This window comes from Ranitomeya variabilis, chromosome 6 (assembly GCF_051348905.1).
Source record: "Ranitomeya variabilis isolate aRanVar5 chromosome 6, aRanVar5.hap1, whole genome shotgun sequence".
Classification (NCBI taxonomy): domain Eukaryota; kingdom Metazoa; phylum Chordata; class Amphibia; order Anura; family Dendrobatidae; genus Ranitomeya; species Ranitomeya variabilis.
The window spans coordinates 81703236-81720855 of NC_135237.1; the positions used below are offsets into that span (position 1 = coordinate 81703236).

General features: G+C 40.1%; 1 protein-coding gene across 2 annotated transcripts in view; it reads right to left on the reverse strand.

Annotated features, from left to right (window-relative positions):
• LOC143781837 (ATP-binding cassette sub-family B member 5-like) overlaps positions 1 to 17620 on the reverse strand; it is a 121734-nt gene that overhangs the window by 78144 nt on the left and 25970 nt on the right. The window contains exon 1 of one of the 2 annotated variants that reach the window (XM_077268719.1): positions 1641 to 1665. The exons of the other annotated variant lie outside the window; for it this stretch is intronic. The gene's annotated coding sequence lies outside the window, so the exon portion shown is untranslated. Of the gene's footprint in view, positions 1 to 1640; positions 1666 to 17620 lie in introns of those variants that run through there. 2 annotated transcript variants of the gene reach the window in all.

The window sequence follows — 17620 nt, forward strand, 5'->3', positions numbered from 1 at the left end:
CTCCCAGAATTACTATATTGGTTCACTTGTGAAGAATAGCGACAGGCTGGCCTTCGTAGGATAGCATTACTTTCACTATAAACTTTAATTGACAGCAGATTCAGGTCCTCTATGTGGACTAAAAAAAAGTTCTAAAAACATAGAAATTTAAAAATAAAGATGTTAAATATGTTAACAAAATAGACATATTTGATATTGCCACATTTTAAAAAGTCAAGAGAGCACAAACAAATTTAAATTACGGCTAAGCAAATGTTCCAAAATAATATGGATAGCTCACTATGCAAAGACAAGCCCTCCTAGGCAGAATGAAAATTTTTGGCGCTTCAAATTTTTTTTTTTGACACTTTTTTTTAATTTTTTTACCACTATATACATATTTTGTACTGACATTTTTGTATTGCCATGAAAAATCTTGCTGGCAGGTTATTTTTGCTGTACAATGAACTCATAGCTGAATTAATTTTTTTCATGGACAGATTAACACATTTTTGTAAAATTACCCCCAATCCCGTCATACAAATAGTAGAGTAGACCAATGTTTTGGAATCTGTTAGTACTACAGTCCCACAATCACCTTACTCGGACTTGATTAGGAAGATAATTAGAATTTGGAGTTCTGTTTGCCAAAAAAATACTGAGAGTAACATCAATTTTTATAATATCAAAATTGTTACTAAAGCAGATACACATTAGTTTAGTAATTATTACTAAAGGGAAACTGTCATAAAGAGGAAATGATCCTTCATATTTGTAATAGGAATTATTTAATAAAACTTTTGCCATGTCATGGTGACGTGTCTGCTTCTCAGATCGGTGGCAATTCAGTGGTGTACAGACAGAATGGGGGCAAATTCATAACTGTTTTTTTCATTAGGTTTGTATATTTTTTGTATATATTCCCCTGTTTTTCAATTCCGACATATTGATTTTTTAATTTGTGCCTTTTATGAAGTCACTTTTTAATGTATTCGTCTGTGGGTGGGGTTAAGGCTTTCTGGATATTTTAGCCTCATTCATCATTTGCGACTTTCCAAAAAGTTGCAAAATTTGCTCCAATACCCATTGGATGATTTTATGTATACCAGATTTTTTGGTGCAATTTTTTCAACGTTATGCGAAATGTGCAACTTTTTGAAACAAAAAAACATCATCGAAAAGGTTAAAGGCAAAAATAAAGAGGATTTTTGATGTTGGCAAAATTCATCAACCATTTTGAAGACTTAGGAACAAAACCTATCAACCAATATTGCAAGAGAAAAGTGACTTAAAAAAACGCAAATGGTGAATTGAGGCCTGTGTCTCTTAGCCCATACAAGAATCTTGCCTGTCTATACAGAGCTGAGCAAAGCCAATGAAGAGCTGAGCGGAGCCAAACAGACGTGGAAGGACACCTGAGAGTTAAGAGTGAGGGCTCTCAGAACTTGGAATCCACCAAATCAAAATCTCAGACCTGTTACCGTCATGTCGGAAGCCTTTTGAAATAATAGCCCCTTTTAGAGGTCCTAAATAACATATAATAGAATAAACACATATAGTACAATTTGAACTACTACAACTATCGTAAGACTGATGTTATCGTAGTTAGTATGTATTATATCCAAGAGATTTATCCTGTTAAAAAAATTCACTATACTGACCTGATTCTAGGAAAGAGGAGTGACTGAGACAGATACCAGCTTTTTCCTTTATATACCGGCAGAATAAGAGATGCGTCATCCCCTAGTTATCTAATGTAATAATTAATCATGCTGAGGGTAAAGGCTAATATTGTGCAATCAGCATTCAAAACTTTCTATGCATTCAGGATTGAGTGAGGTCATATCCTAATACTCGACAGTATAACCGTTATCTTTGCATGGTAAAGATAAAAAGATAAAAAAACCTTGTGTTTAAAAAGAACCTTAAGCTGATACATGCTGCCTGATCCATGGGCAGCGTGTATCAGCTGTAAACTTCCCTTTAAAGGGTTTTTCTGAGAAATGTAATAAAATAAATAAAATAAATAATAAACATTTACATATTAACAATTTTTCTAAATACCTTCACTTAACAAAAATGTATGCTTTATCTAGTGCACTCTTTAATAGGGAAAATTTTAATCATTAAACATCTCTGTTAAGGAGACATATCACCCTCACTTTATGGGACTAATAATAGCTGGGGAAGAGAGAAACTAATTATAATTGGGAAAGTGAGAGAAATAACCAACATTCAACCTCCATTGAAGTAGGAGCCTCCTGCAATGACCAGGTAATCTTGATCTAACAAAAAGCAAAATTTGGGTTTGATCATTTGTCAGTCCTGGAAGGAACAGCTTGCTGTGTGTTTTGTCTATTTTCCTAAGGAGTACCCCCCTCTGCTAAGCTCTGAATAATTTTCATAGCATCAGGAATAGTAATCTTCTTTCATTATTCCTTTTAATGTTATATAATTGTAATGTCACGCTGTGACTGTACATGTTTAGGGAAAAGGGTTCTGTACTGTCCCTAGGACTGGGGCCCTAATTATCCCTGCTCCCAAAGGTTCCTCTGATGGTGAGAAGGTTTGGATCACATGCCTTTCTGCTCTCCTGTTATACTCTAAGCTGTCCCTTCCCAGTCACCCAGGAGGCCTGGGACAGAAATGCTAGTGTAAAAATGCATAAGACAAACATTAGTCAAACCAAAAGACATAACAAGATTTTCATAATGCCCTTCTGGGTTGTTAAGCGCCAACTTCCACTCATCCCCCTCCTTAATCCTAATTAGATTATGGGCTCCCCTGAGATCCAACTTGGAGACCATTTTGCTCAAAATAATCTGACTGAATAAATCAGCAATGACTGGGAGAGGATATGGGTCCCAGATAGTGATCCGATTTAACTAACGGAAGTTTAAACATGGAGGCAGGCCCCCATTTTTTTTTTTAACAAAAAAGAACTCCCTTTGCTACAGGTGAAGATGAGGTTCTAATGTGTCCCTTGGCAAGACTCTCAGAGATATAGCCTTTCATGACCTTTCTCTCAGGACCTGACAGATTGTATAACCTGGTGTTAGGCAAGTTTGCACTCGGAAGCAAGTTCACAGGACATTGATACACACACTGATGAGGCAGTTCTTGACACCCATTTTCAGAGAACACCTCCTCAAAATCAGACAGAAAAGATGGAATGTATTTGGGGAGACATGATAGTACCTAGGCAATTATTTTTGCAAAAATCACTCCACTTAATTATCTCTCTGGCCTGCCAGTCTATGACCGGATTTTTAATGGTTAACTAGGGAAGACCCAACACAATAGGAGTAGGGAGGCCTTCCAGAAGGTAACAAAAAAGGAGCTACCTGTGAAGAGCCCCATACACAAAGGTTCACCTTATAGGCTATTTGCGTAAAGATTCCCTGACCAAGAAGTGCTGAGTCTATTGCAAATGTGGGCATTGACTTCGCCAGCTTACTATAGGAGAGACCATGGATCTGAGTGAATCGAACATCCTCCTGCCCCACTATTTAGTAGCACAGATATTGTCACAGTTTCTGTACCCATAACCATTCGGCACGTATGATAAACTGAGACACATCTGCGGAGCCCAGGTTGCAATCCTCCACACAACCTGGGGTCAGAAGTTTTCTGACGGTTTCTGGTGTTTAGTTTAGATGGACAAGCCCCAATGAAATTACCCTTTTTGCCAGAGTAAAAGCACACCCCAGTTTTGCGGCAAACCGCTAGAGACGCACATAGTCCTGCTCATCGTTATTGGTACCCATAAAGTGTAAGTACTTAATGTGGATTATCTCCTGAAAAAAAATTAATTGAGTAAAACAGATTTTTGTGTTTAGCACTCATATTAAATACAAGAGCAAATGATAAACAATAATTTAAAACAAAAAAGAATGGGAGGGAAAAAATAGAAAAACCTAAAGCTTGCTGTGACACTGGTATTGGCACCCTTTCCATTAAATTAGTATGGAAACACAATTTGACCCTCCTGTGGTAAATCACACATGAGAATCACCTGTGATTAATTGTCGGTGCCCATGTGACATAAATTATCAAATGAATGATGACTTCAGAGTTTTAAAAAGCCACATGGTACACCCTGTTATTTGTCACAATAGTGAATACAAAGGAGTTGCCTGAGCTGCCATCTCCAAAGACCTTGGCATCCCAGTTTCAACAGTGCATAATCCTTTTAAGAAGTTTGCCAAGCATGGAACCATCAAGAACCTCCCTGGACATGGGGGGAAAGATTAAAATTAACAAGAGATGTCTTCGAAGGTTGGTACAACAACCCTAAAAAAAGAAGAAGGTAGTGTGTACTGATTGGCCAAGATCACCTACAATAATGAATAAAATGTAAACTTTATTATACAAAAAGAATTGCAACACAAATTGGACAACATGCAAGTTAAAAACATTAAAAGAGCCAAGCAACGATTACACATTAACCACTAGACAGTCCATGTAAGGATCAGTCAGTGACCTCCTCCAAAGTGCCAGCTGCAGGCAGACATAATCAAACAAATGAGCATATAAATAATCAGAATATTTTTTCAGAAAAACTGATATCTGATATACTAATGCCCAAAATAACCATGAAACCTAAGGATGTTCTTATAAACCAACAATATTGTGCAAAGATCAGTACCCACCCCATATGCAGATTGAACATGAAATGAAGAAAAAAATATATGGAAACAAAAAATCAGTAAAAAAAAGGTTTCAGGTAATTGCAATGAAAGGTAAAACCATATGAGACACAGTGATTTTAGTAAAATATGCCCCAAACAGTTAGAAGCACTGAAGCTTCCATTAGAGTAATAGTGTAATACTGCAACCTGTCAGCACAGCAGCATGATGGTAGGGAGGAGGACCCCACGTGTATCGCCACCTTAAGAGCAGCTTCCTCAGGGAAAAGAAAGTTGGGACGAATGGTGGAAAAAACACCATGTCAAACATCCAAAGACCTGAAGGCCAACCTGGTACAGTCTGGGGTCATGATTTCAACATGTACCATACGCCGCACCATAAACCAAGCAGAATTTTTTCCAAAAAATGTGTATGACCCGGCGATGAAGAATCCAATTTCACTTGTCAGAAGTGTAGACTAGTGGCCCTTTTAGAAGAAAAGGTGCGGGGTCTGGAAGAAAGAATAGCAACTTTGAAACTCATCAAAGAGAATGAAGACTTCCTAGACAGAACAGAAGCATCTCTACTGGTCACAGAAGGTGAAAAAAGTGTCAGAGAATCTCCAAAAGCAGATGAGTGGAAGCATGTGACCAAAAGAAGCAAGAAGACCATGGAGAAATCACCAACAACACAACTGAAGAACCGATATCAAATCTTTGTAGAGGATGAAGATGGCACACCTAAGGATGAAGCTCTACCAGCAAGCAAAAAAGAAAAGGGTACACAGCAACAAGTGACAGCAAAAAGTACAGCCAAGAAGCAACGAAGAGTGGTGGTGGTGGGAGACTCACTACTGAGAGGCACAGAAGCAGCCATCTGCAGACCGGACATAACCGCAAGAGAAGTATACTGCCTTCCAGGTGCGATGATCAAGGATGTGACCGATAGGATACCAAAGCTCTTCAGCTCCAAGGACGTCCACCCATTTCTTCTGATACATGTTGGCACCAATGACACGGCAAGGAAGGACCTACCGACAATCTGCAAGGACTTTGAAGAGTTGGGGAAGAAAGTAAAGGAACTGGATGCACAGGTAGTTTTTTCTTCTATCCTTCCAGTAGACGGGCATGGCACCAGGAGATGGAACAGGATCCTTGATGCGAACAACTGGCTAAGACGATGGTGCAGACAACAAGGATTCGGATTCCTGGACCACGGTGTGAATTACTTGTACGATGGACTCCTCGCCAGAGACGGACTACACCTCAACAAACCTGGGAAACACACATTCGCCAGAAGACTCGCTACACTCATCAGGAGGGCGTTAAACTAGAAGAAGAGGGGATGGGAAGAAAAACATTAGACTCGAACAAAGAAGACCCAGGAAAACATACTCAGAAGGGAGGTAAGAACATTTCTAAAAGAATCCACAGCGAGGAGATTGAAACAAAACAAAATCCTCTAAACTGCATGCTCGCAAACGCCAGAAGCCTGACAAACAAGATGGAAGAACTAGAAGCAGAAATATCTACAGGTAACTTTGACATAGTGGGGATAACCGAGACATGGTTAGATGAAAGCTATGACTGGGCAGTTAACTTACAGGGTTACAGTCTGTTTAGAAAGGATCGTAAAAATCGTAGAGGAGGAGGGGTTTGTCTCTATGTAAAGTCTTGTCTAAAGTCCACTTTAAGGGAGGATATTAGCGAAGGGAATGAGGATGTCGAGTCCATATGGGTCGAAATTCATGGAGGGAAAAATGGTAACAAAATTCTTATTGGGGTCTGTTACAAACCCCCAAATATAACAGAAATCATGGAAAGTCTACTTCTAAAGCAGATAGATGAAGCTGCAACCCATAATGAGGTCCTGGTTATGGGGGACTTTAACTACCCGGATATTAACTGGGAAACAGAAACCTGTGAAACCCATAAAGGCAACAGGTTTCTGCTAATAACCAAGAAAAATTATCTTTCACAATTGGTGCAGAATCCAACCAGAGGAGCAGCACTTTTAGACCTAATACTATCTAATAGACCTGACAGAATAACAAATCTGCAGGTGGGCGGGCATCTAGGAAATAGTGACCACAATATTGTACAGTTTCACCTGTCTTTCACTAGGGGGACTTGTCAGGGAGTCACAAAAACACTGAACTTTAGGAAGGCAAAGTTTGACCAGCTTAGAGATGCCCTTAATCTGGTAGACTGGGACAATATCCTCAGAAATAAGAATACAGATAATAAATGGAAAATGTTTAAGAACATCCTAAATAGGCACTGTAAGCGGTTTATACCTTGTGGGAATAAAAGGACTAGAAATAGGAAAAACCCAATGTGGCTAAACAAAGAAGTAAGACAGGCAATTAACAGTAAAAAGAAAGCATTTACACTACTAAAGCAGGATGGCACCATTGAAGCTCTAAAAAACTATAGGGAGAAAAATACTTTATCTAAAAAACTAATTAAAGCTGCCAAAAAGGAAACAGAGAAGCACATTGCCAAGGAGAGTAAAACTAAACCCAAACTGTTCTTCAACTAAATCAATAGTAAAGGAATAAAAACTGAAAATGTAGGCCCTTTAAAAAATAGTGAGGAAAGAATGGTTGTAGATGACGAGGAAAAGGCTAACATATTAAACACCTTCTTCTCCACGGTATTCACGGTGGAAAATGAAATGCTAGGTGAAATCCCAAGAAACAATGAAAACCCTATATTAAGGGTCACCAATCTAACCCAAGAAGAGGTGCGAAACCGGCTAAATAAGATTAAAATAGATAAATCTCCGGGTCCGGATGGCATACACCCATGAGTACTAAGAGAACTAAGTAATGTAATAGATAAACCATTATTTCTTATTTTTAGGGACTCTATAGCGACGGGATCTGTTCCGCAGGACTGGCGCATAGCAAATGTGGTGCCAATATTCAAAAAGGGCTCTAAAAGTGAACCTGGAAATTATAGGCCAGTAAGTCTAACCTCTACTGTTGGTAAAATATTTGAAGGGTTTCTGAAGGATGTTATTCTGGATTATCTCAATGAGAATAACTGTTTAACTCCATATCAGCATGGGTTTATGAGAAATCGCTCCTGTCAAACCAATCTAATCAGTTTTTATGAAGAGGTAAGCTATAGGCTGGACCACGGTGAGTCATTGGACGTGGTATATCTCGATTTTTCCAAAGCGTTTGATACCGTGCCGCACAAGAGGTTGGTACACAAAATGAGAATGCTTGGTCTGGGGGAAAATGTGTGTAAATGGGTTAGTAACTGGCTTAGTGATAGAAAGCAGAGGGTGGTTATAAATGGTATAGTCTCTAACTGGGTCGCTGTGACCAGTGGGGTACCGCAGGGGTCGGTATTGGGACCTGTTCTCTTCAACATATTCATTAATGATCTGGTAGAAGGTTTACACAGTAAAATATTGATATTTGCAGATGATACAAAACTATGCAAAGCAGTTAATACAAGAGAAGATAGTATTCTGCTACAGATGGATCTGGATAAGTTGGAAACTTGGGCTGAAAGGTGGCAGATGAGGTTTAACAATGATAAATGTAAGGTTATACACATGGGAAGAAGGAATCAATATCACCATTACACACTGAACGGGAAACCACTGGGTAAATCTGACAGGGAGGACTTGGGGATCCTAGTTAATGATAAACTTACCTGGAGCAGCCAGTGCCAGGCAGCAGCTGCCAAGGCAAACAGAGCAAACATTAAAAGAGGTCTGGATACACATGATGAGAGCATTATACTGCCTCTGTACAAATCCCTAGTTAGACCGCACATGGAGTGCTGTGTCCAGTTTTGGGCACCGGTGCTCAGGAAGGATATAATGGAACTAGAGAGAGTACAAAGGAGGGCAACAAAGTTAATAAAGGGGATGGGAGAACTACAATACCCAGATAGATTAGCGAAATTAGGATTATTTAGTCTAGAAAAAAGACGACTGAGGGGCGATCTAATAACCATGTATAAGTATATAAGGGGACAATACAAATATCTCGCTGAGGATCTGTTTATACCAAGGAAGGTGACGGGCACAAGGGGGCATTCTTTGCGTCTGGAGGAGAGAAGGTTTTTCCACCAACATAGAAGAGGATTCTTTACTGTTAGGGCAGTGAGAATCTGGAATTGCTTGCCTGAGGAGGTGGTGATGGCGAACTCAGTCGAGGGGTTCAAGAGAGGCCTGGATGTCTTCCTGGAGCAGAACAATATTGTATCATACAATTATTAGGTTCTGTAGAAAGACGTAGATCTGGGGATTTATTATGATGGAATATAGGCTGAACTGGATGGACAAATGTCTTTTTTCGGCCTTACTAACTATGTTACTATGTTACTATGTTACCTTTAGGGGGTCTTACATGTATAAAACTTCCATTTTATTGAAGAATAGTTGAAAAATATAAAAGAGCACAGTTACATGCAGTCAGATCAGCCAGTGGACATCTAGAACCAACATATTTTGGCCTGTAACAAGGCCTTAATCATGGTTTCACTGAACAGAAAAAATAGACATTAAATAGCTAAGGAGACCGCAACAAAATGCAACATGTTGCGTTCGACGCAGGTCAGTGCAGCATCAAAATGACGCATGCGGAGGCATCCGCATACATCTGCATGGCCTGTGTACCCAATATTAAAAGATAGGGTACACAGGACGCATGCGAAGCTGAACGAAGAGGCGCGGCAGTGTGTGGGGCTTAACAGAGGAAGAAGGCTTTCATCCGCAGCCCTGCCAAATGCATGTCTGAAACCAGCCTAAAACTGTCAGGCTGACTGAGATGGATGTCCATTCTCTGTCTTTTAAAGAAAGGTGTTTATTTTCTCCTTCAGTCCAGCTTCATTCAGTCACCTGTCAGGTTGACTGAGCAGAGGAATGTGTGTTCATGATGCCTGATCTTACGTGGCTCTGACTTTTGTCTTGACTAGATGTTCTTCATGCAGCCCAACCTACTGTATGTCCTCTGAACTCTATGACAGCCAGCACAATGATAAAGATGGTAGTTGCCATCTTTGAATCCTGACAGAATGCACTAAATAAAGCATTCCTTTTTGCTAAGTAAAGGTATTTAGAAACATTTTTAATATTTAAATGTGTATTATTAATTTTATTACATTTCTCAAAGAACCTCAGTAAGTGAATTTACTTTGATAAATTGTTGGTTTATCCATATTCAACCTCCAAATAAGATATTCTTTTTTTTCAGCACTGGAACCCTGTGTCAGTACTTATATAATGTAAATGACAGACATAGCATTCAATTATTGCATGCTTATCTCTTGTTGTACGCTTATCTACAATCAAGGGCAAACAGTATGAGCTGACTGTGCAAAAAATATAAAATCAAGGAGAAAGAACATATTTAACCAGATAAGGATTAATCTACAAAAATTTCACCTTTACAAAATGAAAAGGCAACCTTTTTCTAAATAGCTGCAGAGGGAACACATCTTCCTGGATCGCGCCGGTTGATCAGCTGATCGGTGCCACAGCTGCATGTGTCGCGGCTGTGTCACAGTCACAATACATTTGAAAAAACTGACCGTCACATCCAAACATAGACTAAGTGTGAACAGGTGCTGAACCTAGAGTCACCAACTCTTATATAGTCAAGCAAATAAGGCAGCACACTGCAGCGCTGAAACATGCAAACATGAAACACGAAAATTGAACTGCATTACTGCACTAGAAATATTAAAAATGAGAGCGTTTAGCGCATAAAAATGGTCAATTTTATGTGTACCTGGTAGCCACTTTACGGCATCTCTCTTATACCAGGTCCTACGCTTTCCTTTCCTCGCTGAGAATAAACGTCTCCATCTGAATGGGTACCTATGAAAAAAGCGCTAAACGCTCTCATTTTTGATATTTCTAGTGCAGTAATGCAGTTCAATTTTCGTGTTTCATGTTTGCATGTTTCAGCGCTGCAGTGTGCTGCCTTATTTGCTTGACAGTCACAATACATGCATGGAGAGCCCAACAAACACGCGTCACATGCAGCTGCAGCGCCGATCAGCTGATCAGCCGATGCAGTCCAGGAAGCCGAATAAGAGGGAACCCGAACAAATTCGCTCAACTCTAGTCATTAAGTCTAGTCGATTGCAACTTTAGCAAGGTCATTGCTTTACATTCTTTGAATTGGTGTTCTCAAGTTTGAAAGTTATTCCATTTCCATGGGAAAGGGAGATGACTTTACGATCACTGGGGGTCTGACCGTTGTGATCTCGAGAGATCTCAAGAACCCTTGTTATGAGGAGCCCTGGCCAAAAGGACTCCATGATGGATCCTGCATACTACCACTCAATTCATTCTAATTTTAGCTTTGAAGACCAGCTGAGCACTGCACCCGGCAATTTCTGGTGGTCACATTAAGAGTGAATGGAGTAATAGTGCGTATGATCAGCCATCGTTCCTTTCAGCCAGGCTTCCTTAGTACTCCAGTTACCTGAGATCTCTGAGGATCATGAAGATTGAACCACCAACAAGAGGAAAGTTATCCTGAATACCATGAATAGGATATAACTTTCAAACTTGAGAATACCTCGTCAATGCAGTAGATTTACATTCGAGGTTAACAGCATATTCACAAAATGCCCTTTTCAGTAGTTTCTCCTTACACATCATACTTGCTGCATCTAAAGTATCACTTTGCCATACTGCTTACATTACCTGTTTAAGGTTACTCTGATCCCAGCTGACATTATAGTCCTGAACATTCATTCTGAAAGGAATCTGTCAGAATGATGCACTCCTCCCAACAACAAAAAATAGTTTGTATGATCATGTTACTTTCTGAAAGATAATGTAATCTATACCTTTTCTTGTGCACTGACTGCCTGAAAAATTACTGGTTTCATTCATATACAAATTAGGTTCAGGGACTGGTAAAGCAAACCTTCCCAAATCTCTGCTTCCCTGGTGCTGTCTCCAGCCAGCTTCTCCCAATGCCGCTGCAGGTGATTGACAGGTCAAAGCAAGAGACCTGGTAATGACCTCTAGGAGCTCTGGGAAGAGTTGGTCTGATGGCAACGCAGGACTGGTCTAGTTTGTGCCTATAGACCATGGTCTGGCCTTCTAATTTTCTCTTTAATGGCATTTCAGAGACAGATATACCCATCTGCATTTGTACAGTCAGGCTCTGATTCGGGCTGCCTGTGATCTGGGCAACGTGAATCAGCTGACAGGTTCCCTTTAAGAACCTATCCTAAAAATAGATAATCAATATGAATGTTCTAGAAAACTCCTTTAAGGGCATAAAGATCTCATAAAGGGGATGGAAGACAGGAGAAACGTTAGGCTTTATGGTGGCTTCACTCTGAGATAATGCATCATCTCTGGAGTTTTATAGACATTCCAGAACTTGCTATGGCACCTCACAACTGAGGCTCCAACACAAGTGTGGACCTAGCTTAGCTGATTTGACTATCCTTCAATACGTTTCTCTTTCCCTTGCTACTTAGTTATTAAGATGTTGTACTTTGTAAATGTGCGATTTATTACATCTCCTTTATACCTGTATAGTGAAGGTGAGACATGGTTGCCTAGCATTATGACATCATTCTTCAGTTCCTCGCCCAGAGATTACTTACGTTTATTTGACTTGTTCCTTACAGTTTGAGATAAGCTCAGTTTAAGCTTAAATGTGTTGTATAAATTGTACAACATTTGGACTTCTCACATAAAATGGTGATGATGGCGTTGATAAAGGATCGGGTGTTTGGTCAAAATTATTCTCAATTTACTGCTTGGTAATTGGTAATCTACATTTCTGCCTTGTAATAAGCATAACAAAGAATGGCACCCTGTTACATAATTTTATATTATATCTATATGGCAGGTCAAACCAGGGCAACTCTTTAACACCAAGTACGATTTTATTTGAAGTCTCCCTTTTATCGGCTTGATTATAATAAAATTCATGATGGCGCAATTTGCTGGTTATGTAATTTGGTTAATTATTTGTCAATATCAAATAATCACTATGTGACACTCTTTGTGCCAGGACTTTCTACCACCTGGACCTTGGACTGTTCTGCTTTCTTCAGCTATGTGTGGAAACCGTAGTATAAAGCAATGTTCCTCAACCCTTTTCCTCAAATCTCCTCAACAGATCATGTTTTCAGGATTTCCTTAGTTCTAAACAGGCGAGAGAATTATTAGTAAGGCATCAGAAATTGCCACAGGTTATCTTTATAGGATATACTCAAATCAGGACCTGATGGGGGGTTTTGAGGCCTGGAGTTAAGAAACACTGGTCTAAAGTAATATAGAGAAAATGCCAGCTTCCTGTCAATCAGTGATACGACCGCTCACCACTGACCTGAGCGTGAGAACCGCTTCCTGTGACCTGGGGTAACCTTAATAACGTCACTGTCGGTCACACGCAGCCATACTCTTGTGGGTACGCTCAGCTTTCTGTGCGGATTTTCCCTATAGATTTGCATTAGATGCAGAAAATTGACGTGTAAGAAAAGCACATGCGTTTTTAGTACATTTTTGAGGCGGAAATGCATCAAAAACGTATGTAATCCGCACCTGAGTATGTCAGTATAGTTTTGTCAAAGCCAAATACCAGAATGTATCAAAAACAAAACAGCCTTATTTACAGCATGACATATACAATAAGAAACAAAAAAACACAGTCAAACAATGCAATAAAAATGCATGCTAAAAAAGCGCACACCACAAAGCAATGAAAAACAAGAAGTAACCTAATTTAAATAATAGGTGCAGAAATTGTACAGAAATTCTTTGGCGTCAAAAACTTACCTAAGGCCGGGGTCACACTAGCTTTTTGCATCAGATGCGAGAGCATCGGATTTGATATGCTAATGACCCTCGGCTCCTGATCTGCTGCGAGCGGGAGCCGAGTGTCATGCGTCTGTGCTCCGAGCCTCTCGCAGAGAGCGGATCGGAGCACAGCTGCAGAGGAGGCAGAGAAAGGATATCCGAGTGATGTGGGTTTTTTCACTCGCACCCATAAGCTTATATGGGTGCGAGTGAGCCGAGAGTCGGCCGAGTGTCCGTGATAATCGCAGCATGCTGCGATTGTCTCGTACTGAGGAAAATGGCAGACAAAAAATCGGTTGCAGGGAGCTGCCCCATGGTTTAACATTGGTCCGAGTGCAATGCGATTTTTTTATTGCATTGCACTTGTCCGTTTTAGTCGCCAGTGTGACCCCGGCCTATAGCTTATCGTGGGACTGTAGCCTCAGGGAGACAACTAGTTTAATGGCTTCAGCAGTCTCACAAGAGGCCACACATTTACTTGGACAAAATAAATGCTGTACTCAATGGTGGACTGTCAATTGCAACAGTGACTTTACCAACCTTTGTGACAGTGTGCTGGCAATTTTCTTAGCAGGGCCTTCTTCACACCTGCATGATCTATGTGTTGCCCTCAATACAGTGTGGTGTTGTGAGGGTACAGTTGATTTTTACACTTAAGGAAGATGCCAGTTGGGCGTGGAAACACATTGTGGAATAAAAACAGCTTCTTTATATTACTGGGTCAAGGGTCTTAATTCAGTTAGTGCAGCCCAAAATCAGGAATTGTCTTTTCCTTCAATTGTTCTGGTGGAGTTCAGGAGGCAACAGAAATTGTTATTGAGCTTTCACAGGAGTTGTGCCTACACAACTCACTCAGGTGAGCACATTACCTGGATCTATTTTATCTTTATAAAGGTATCAGCCTATGGTATGGTGCACTCGGTGTCCCTACAGTGTTGCATACTTTTATAGTCTTTGCTACAGGATCACTCACAGTTCCCCTCTCTTGGCAGCAATGCCCTGCAATAGCTTGCTTTGCATTCTTCATTCCACTGTATACTACTTTCCATCTTTTACCATGTCACAGTCCCTTAAATATCTGCACTAGTCTCATGGCCATCTTTGGAGTGACATTCTTCTTCATGCTCAGGCGATGCCTTACAGAATGTCTCTGGTGTGGCTACTCCTTGGTCATCAATCACTGTTGGTACGTAGAGTATATCACATGCTGCTCCATTACCATTTGTATGGTAAATGAGCAGCGCAGGTGACCAGCTGGTATATCAACCTTCTAGAGTTAATGGTAACCCATAGTAAATGAAAAAAGATTTAACAGTCACAAACAATTCGGACTTAACATTGAGGTTTACATGGTGTTTACCGTAAGTCATTGAAGACCTTGTCCTGGACTTACATATTGTTGTTGAGTTATTGTAAAATAGGACATCAATATCAGATCGATGGTGTCTGAGACCCGGCAATCCTAACAATCAGCAACTCTAGTTGGTGGTTATAGACAATGTATACAGTGGATTACAGCAGCCATGTACATTGTTTAATGGCCGCTGCCTTGAATTAGCCTTGATTTAGTATTAAGTTGAATAGGAGAAAATGTGTAGTACCCAGAAGCAATGTGGTAGTGAAAATAGTTAAATAGTGTTTCCTATTCAATAAAAGTATTAAAGGGGTTGCCTGACCTTAGCCTACAAGTCTGCCATGACTGCAGACTTGTAAATCCTCACAGCACACGCACTGTGCGCTTTGAGGATTCTCTGCTGCTAACGCTAGGAGCAGTCATATGACCGCAAGTATGTGATTTACATACATGTGGTCACATGCCGACTAGACATACATGTCCTTGCTCAATGCAAATGTTTTGAGCAAGGCCAGACACATCAAGTCAGAATGTGGCCAAAACTATGCAAGTCCCATACTTGCAGTCACATGACCACCCGCTTCCGGCGCGCGAATGTGCGTGCTATGAGGACTCATGCGTTACTTGGGTGTGTTGGGGTTCCACTCAGAACCCGTAGTCATCCTTCCGGTTGGATGTAAGTATCTGCCACCTACGTTGGGAATTTTCCTGACTTCTTATAGCAAAAAATAAAGGATTTGAAGTTTAAATGGCAGCAGTCATATCACACTTGAATTCGTGACTTTTCTACCAGGGTTAAGCAACTTCTATAGGATTTATTTCTCTCTGCGGTGGTGCAAAGTTGAGTCTGAATAACTTACATAATAGTAGAAAAAATGAAAGACAGCACTCACCAAATCCTTCAAATAAAAGTTCTTTAATCCATGCTTTACTTGGGGACATTTTCTGTGGCATGCAGGTAACTAGGGAAGGTGTGCGGGGTAAAGACAAGAGGAAGACAACGTCCGTTTTGCAGCTGCTGCTTCTACGGATCCATATTAAAAATTACGTGTTTTAACTTCCTTTAATGGAAGGTAACCTTTTTCCACATCCACATCATTAAATATACGGCAAACATAAATTATAAAAACATAAAAATACAGACATGTTAAACCTATTGTTAAGCCCTCACGGGCCTTAGGCAACTGTATCTAGAATCCATATGACTTCTCTTTTTAATAATAGCCGATTGTAGTCTTCTCCTTGTATCGGGCATTTTACTTGAAGGCTTAGAAAAAGTAAAATACCCCATACAAGGAGAAACACTACAGGAGAACTCAGGTGCGAAACGGCCGTTGTCCTCCTCTTGTCTTTCCCCCTCATACCTTCACTAATAACCTGCACACCACAGAAAATCTCCTCGAGCATGGATTAAAGCATGGAAGAAAGGACTTTTTTTTTGAAGGATTTGGTGAATGCTGCCTTTCACTTCTTGTACCACTACATAAGATTTTCCTGACTCCCACCTGTGATATAATGCCATGGCATGCTGTCAATAAAGCCTTGCTTGTTTTCTTGGAAACCATGGCCCTTTCAGGCTAGCTTATCGCAAGACAACAACTATCATTTGTATTGCGCCTTTCTCACAGTAGACTACAAGTACATTGAGGGAGTAAATTAATCAATTTGGTATCATCTTCTATGCACAAATGTTCGCTTTGTGGAAAAAATCAAAACCTAATAATGGTTGATATTTGGTTTCTAAGCAACGATTTCCCAGTCAATAGTCACAGTGAAATAACATACCTGACCTGAGGTTTAAAGAATTGTTTTTACTAGAAATAGAGTTATAGGTTTTTATTATGCTGACAGGCTTTGGCCTCTGACCAAGAGAACTTCAGTACTGTGAGGGCTCAGTTTTAGTCGGCTGACATTCATCCATTTTTGTGGCTCAGCTTAGCTGGGATTTATAGTGAGAGATGGGTCATTGATTTCTGCCTGAAATGTCAAATATATGTTCATGGGCAAGATCTGGACAATTCGTTTCTTCATCTGGCTCCTTCTCGCCCTCCCATACACAACTTCTTGCTTCTTAGCAAAGGGGATGCAACTGAAGAGACTCACTTAGACATTTCTCACCCCATTTCTGCCACCTTCCTGTACTCTGCCAGGCTTTTTCGTCCCGGGCAAGTCACACATATTGTTGTTTTTACAACTGGGGTGCGGCAAAAAATAGATAAATGAATAAACCAGTATAATCTGTTATTAACTGTTTAGTGACCGGGAAATGTTCAGTTTGTAAGATTTTAATTTTTTTTCCTGCCCTTTTTCCAAGAATCATAATTTTTTATATTTCCATTGAAATAGCCATATTAGTTTTTTCTTTGAAAGGTGAATTGCAGTTTTGAATGACACTATTCACTTTATCATATAATGCACTGGATGATGGTAAAAGATGATAGTTTCCCTCATCGTTTTTGGGCAATTATATTTACAGTATTCATAATGGCATGGCAGAATTATTCTCCAGGTCAGTATTAGTACAGCGATACCGAGATCCCAAAAAAGTTCGGAACTTTGTAAAAAAAATTAGTTTGTACTGATATTTTCTGAGACCTGTAAGGTTATTATTTTTCTTCATTTTTCAATGGAGTTGTGCAAGGGTTTTTTTGGGGCCTTGAGCTTTTTTTATCGACACCTCTTAGGTGTTGAGTTCCCGCCGCTGCACAGGGGGAATCTTGAACCATGTCTGCTGTGGTCTCCCATTCTCCTCCAGCTGCAGTGGAGCCTGCTCAGCAGAGATGTTGGTCTCAGCATCTGGCTCAAGCTGATACTGTGCGGCTGGTTACTGCTTTATTTCCAGGCTAAGCCATCATA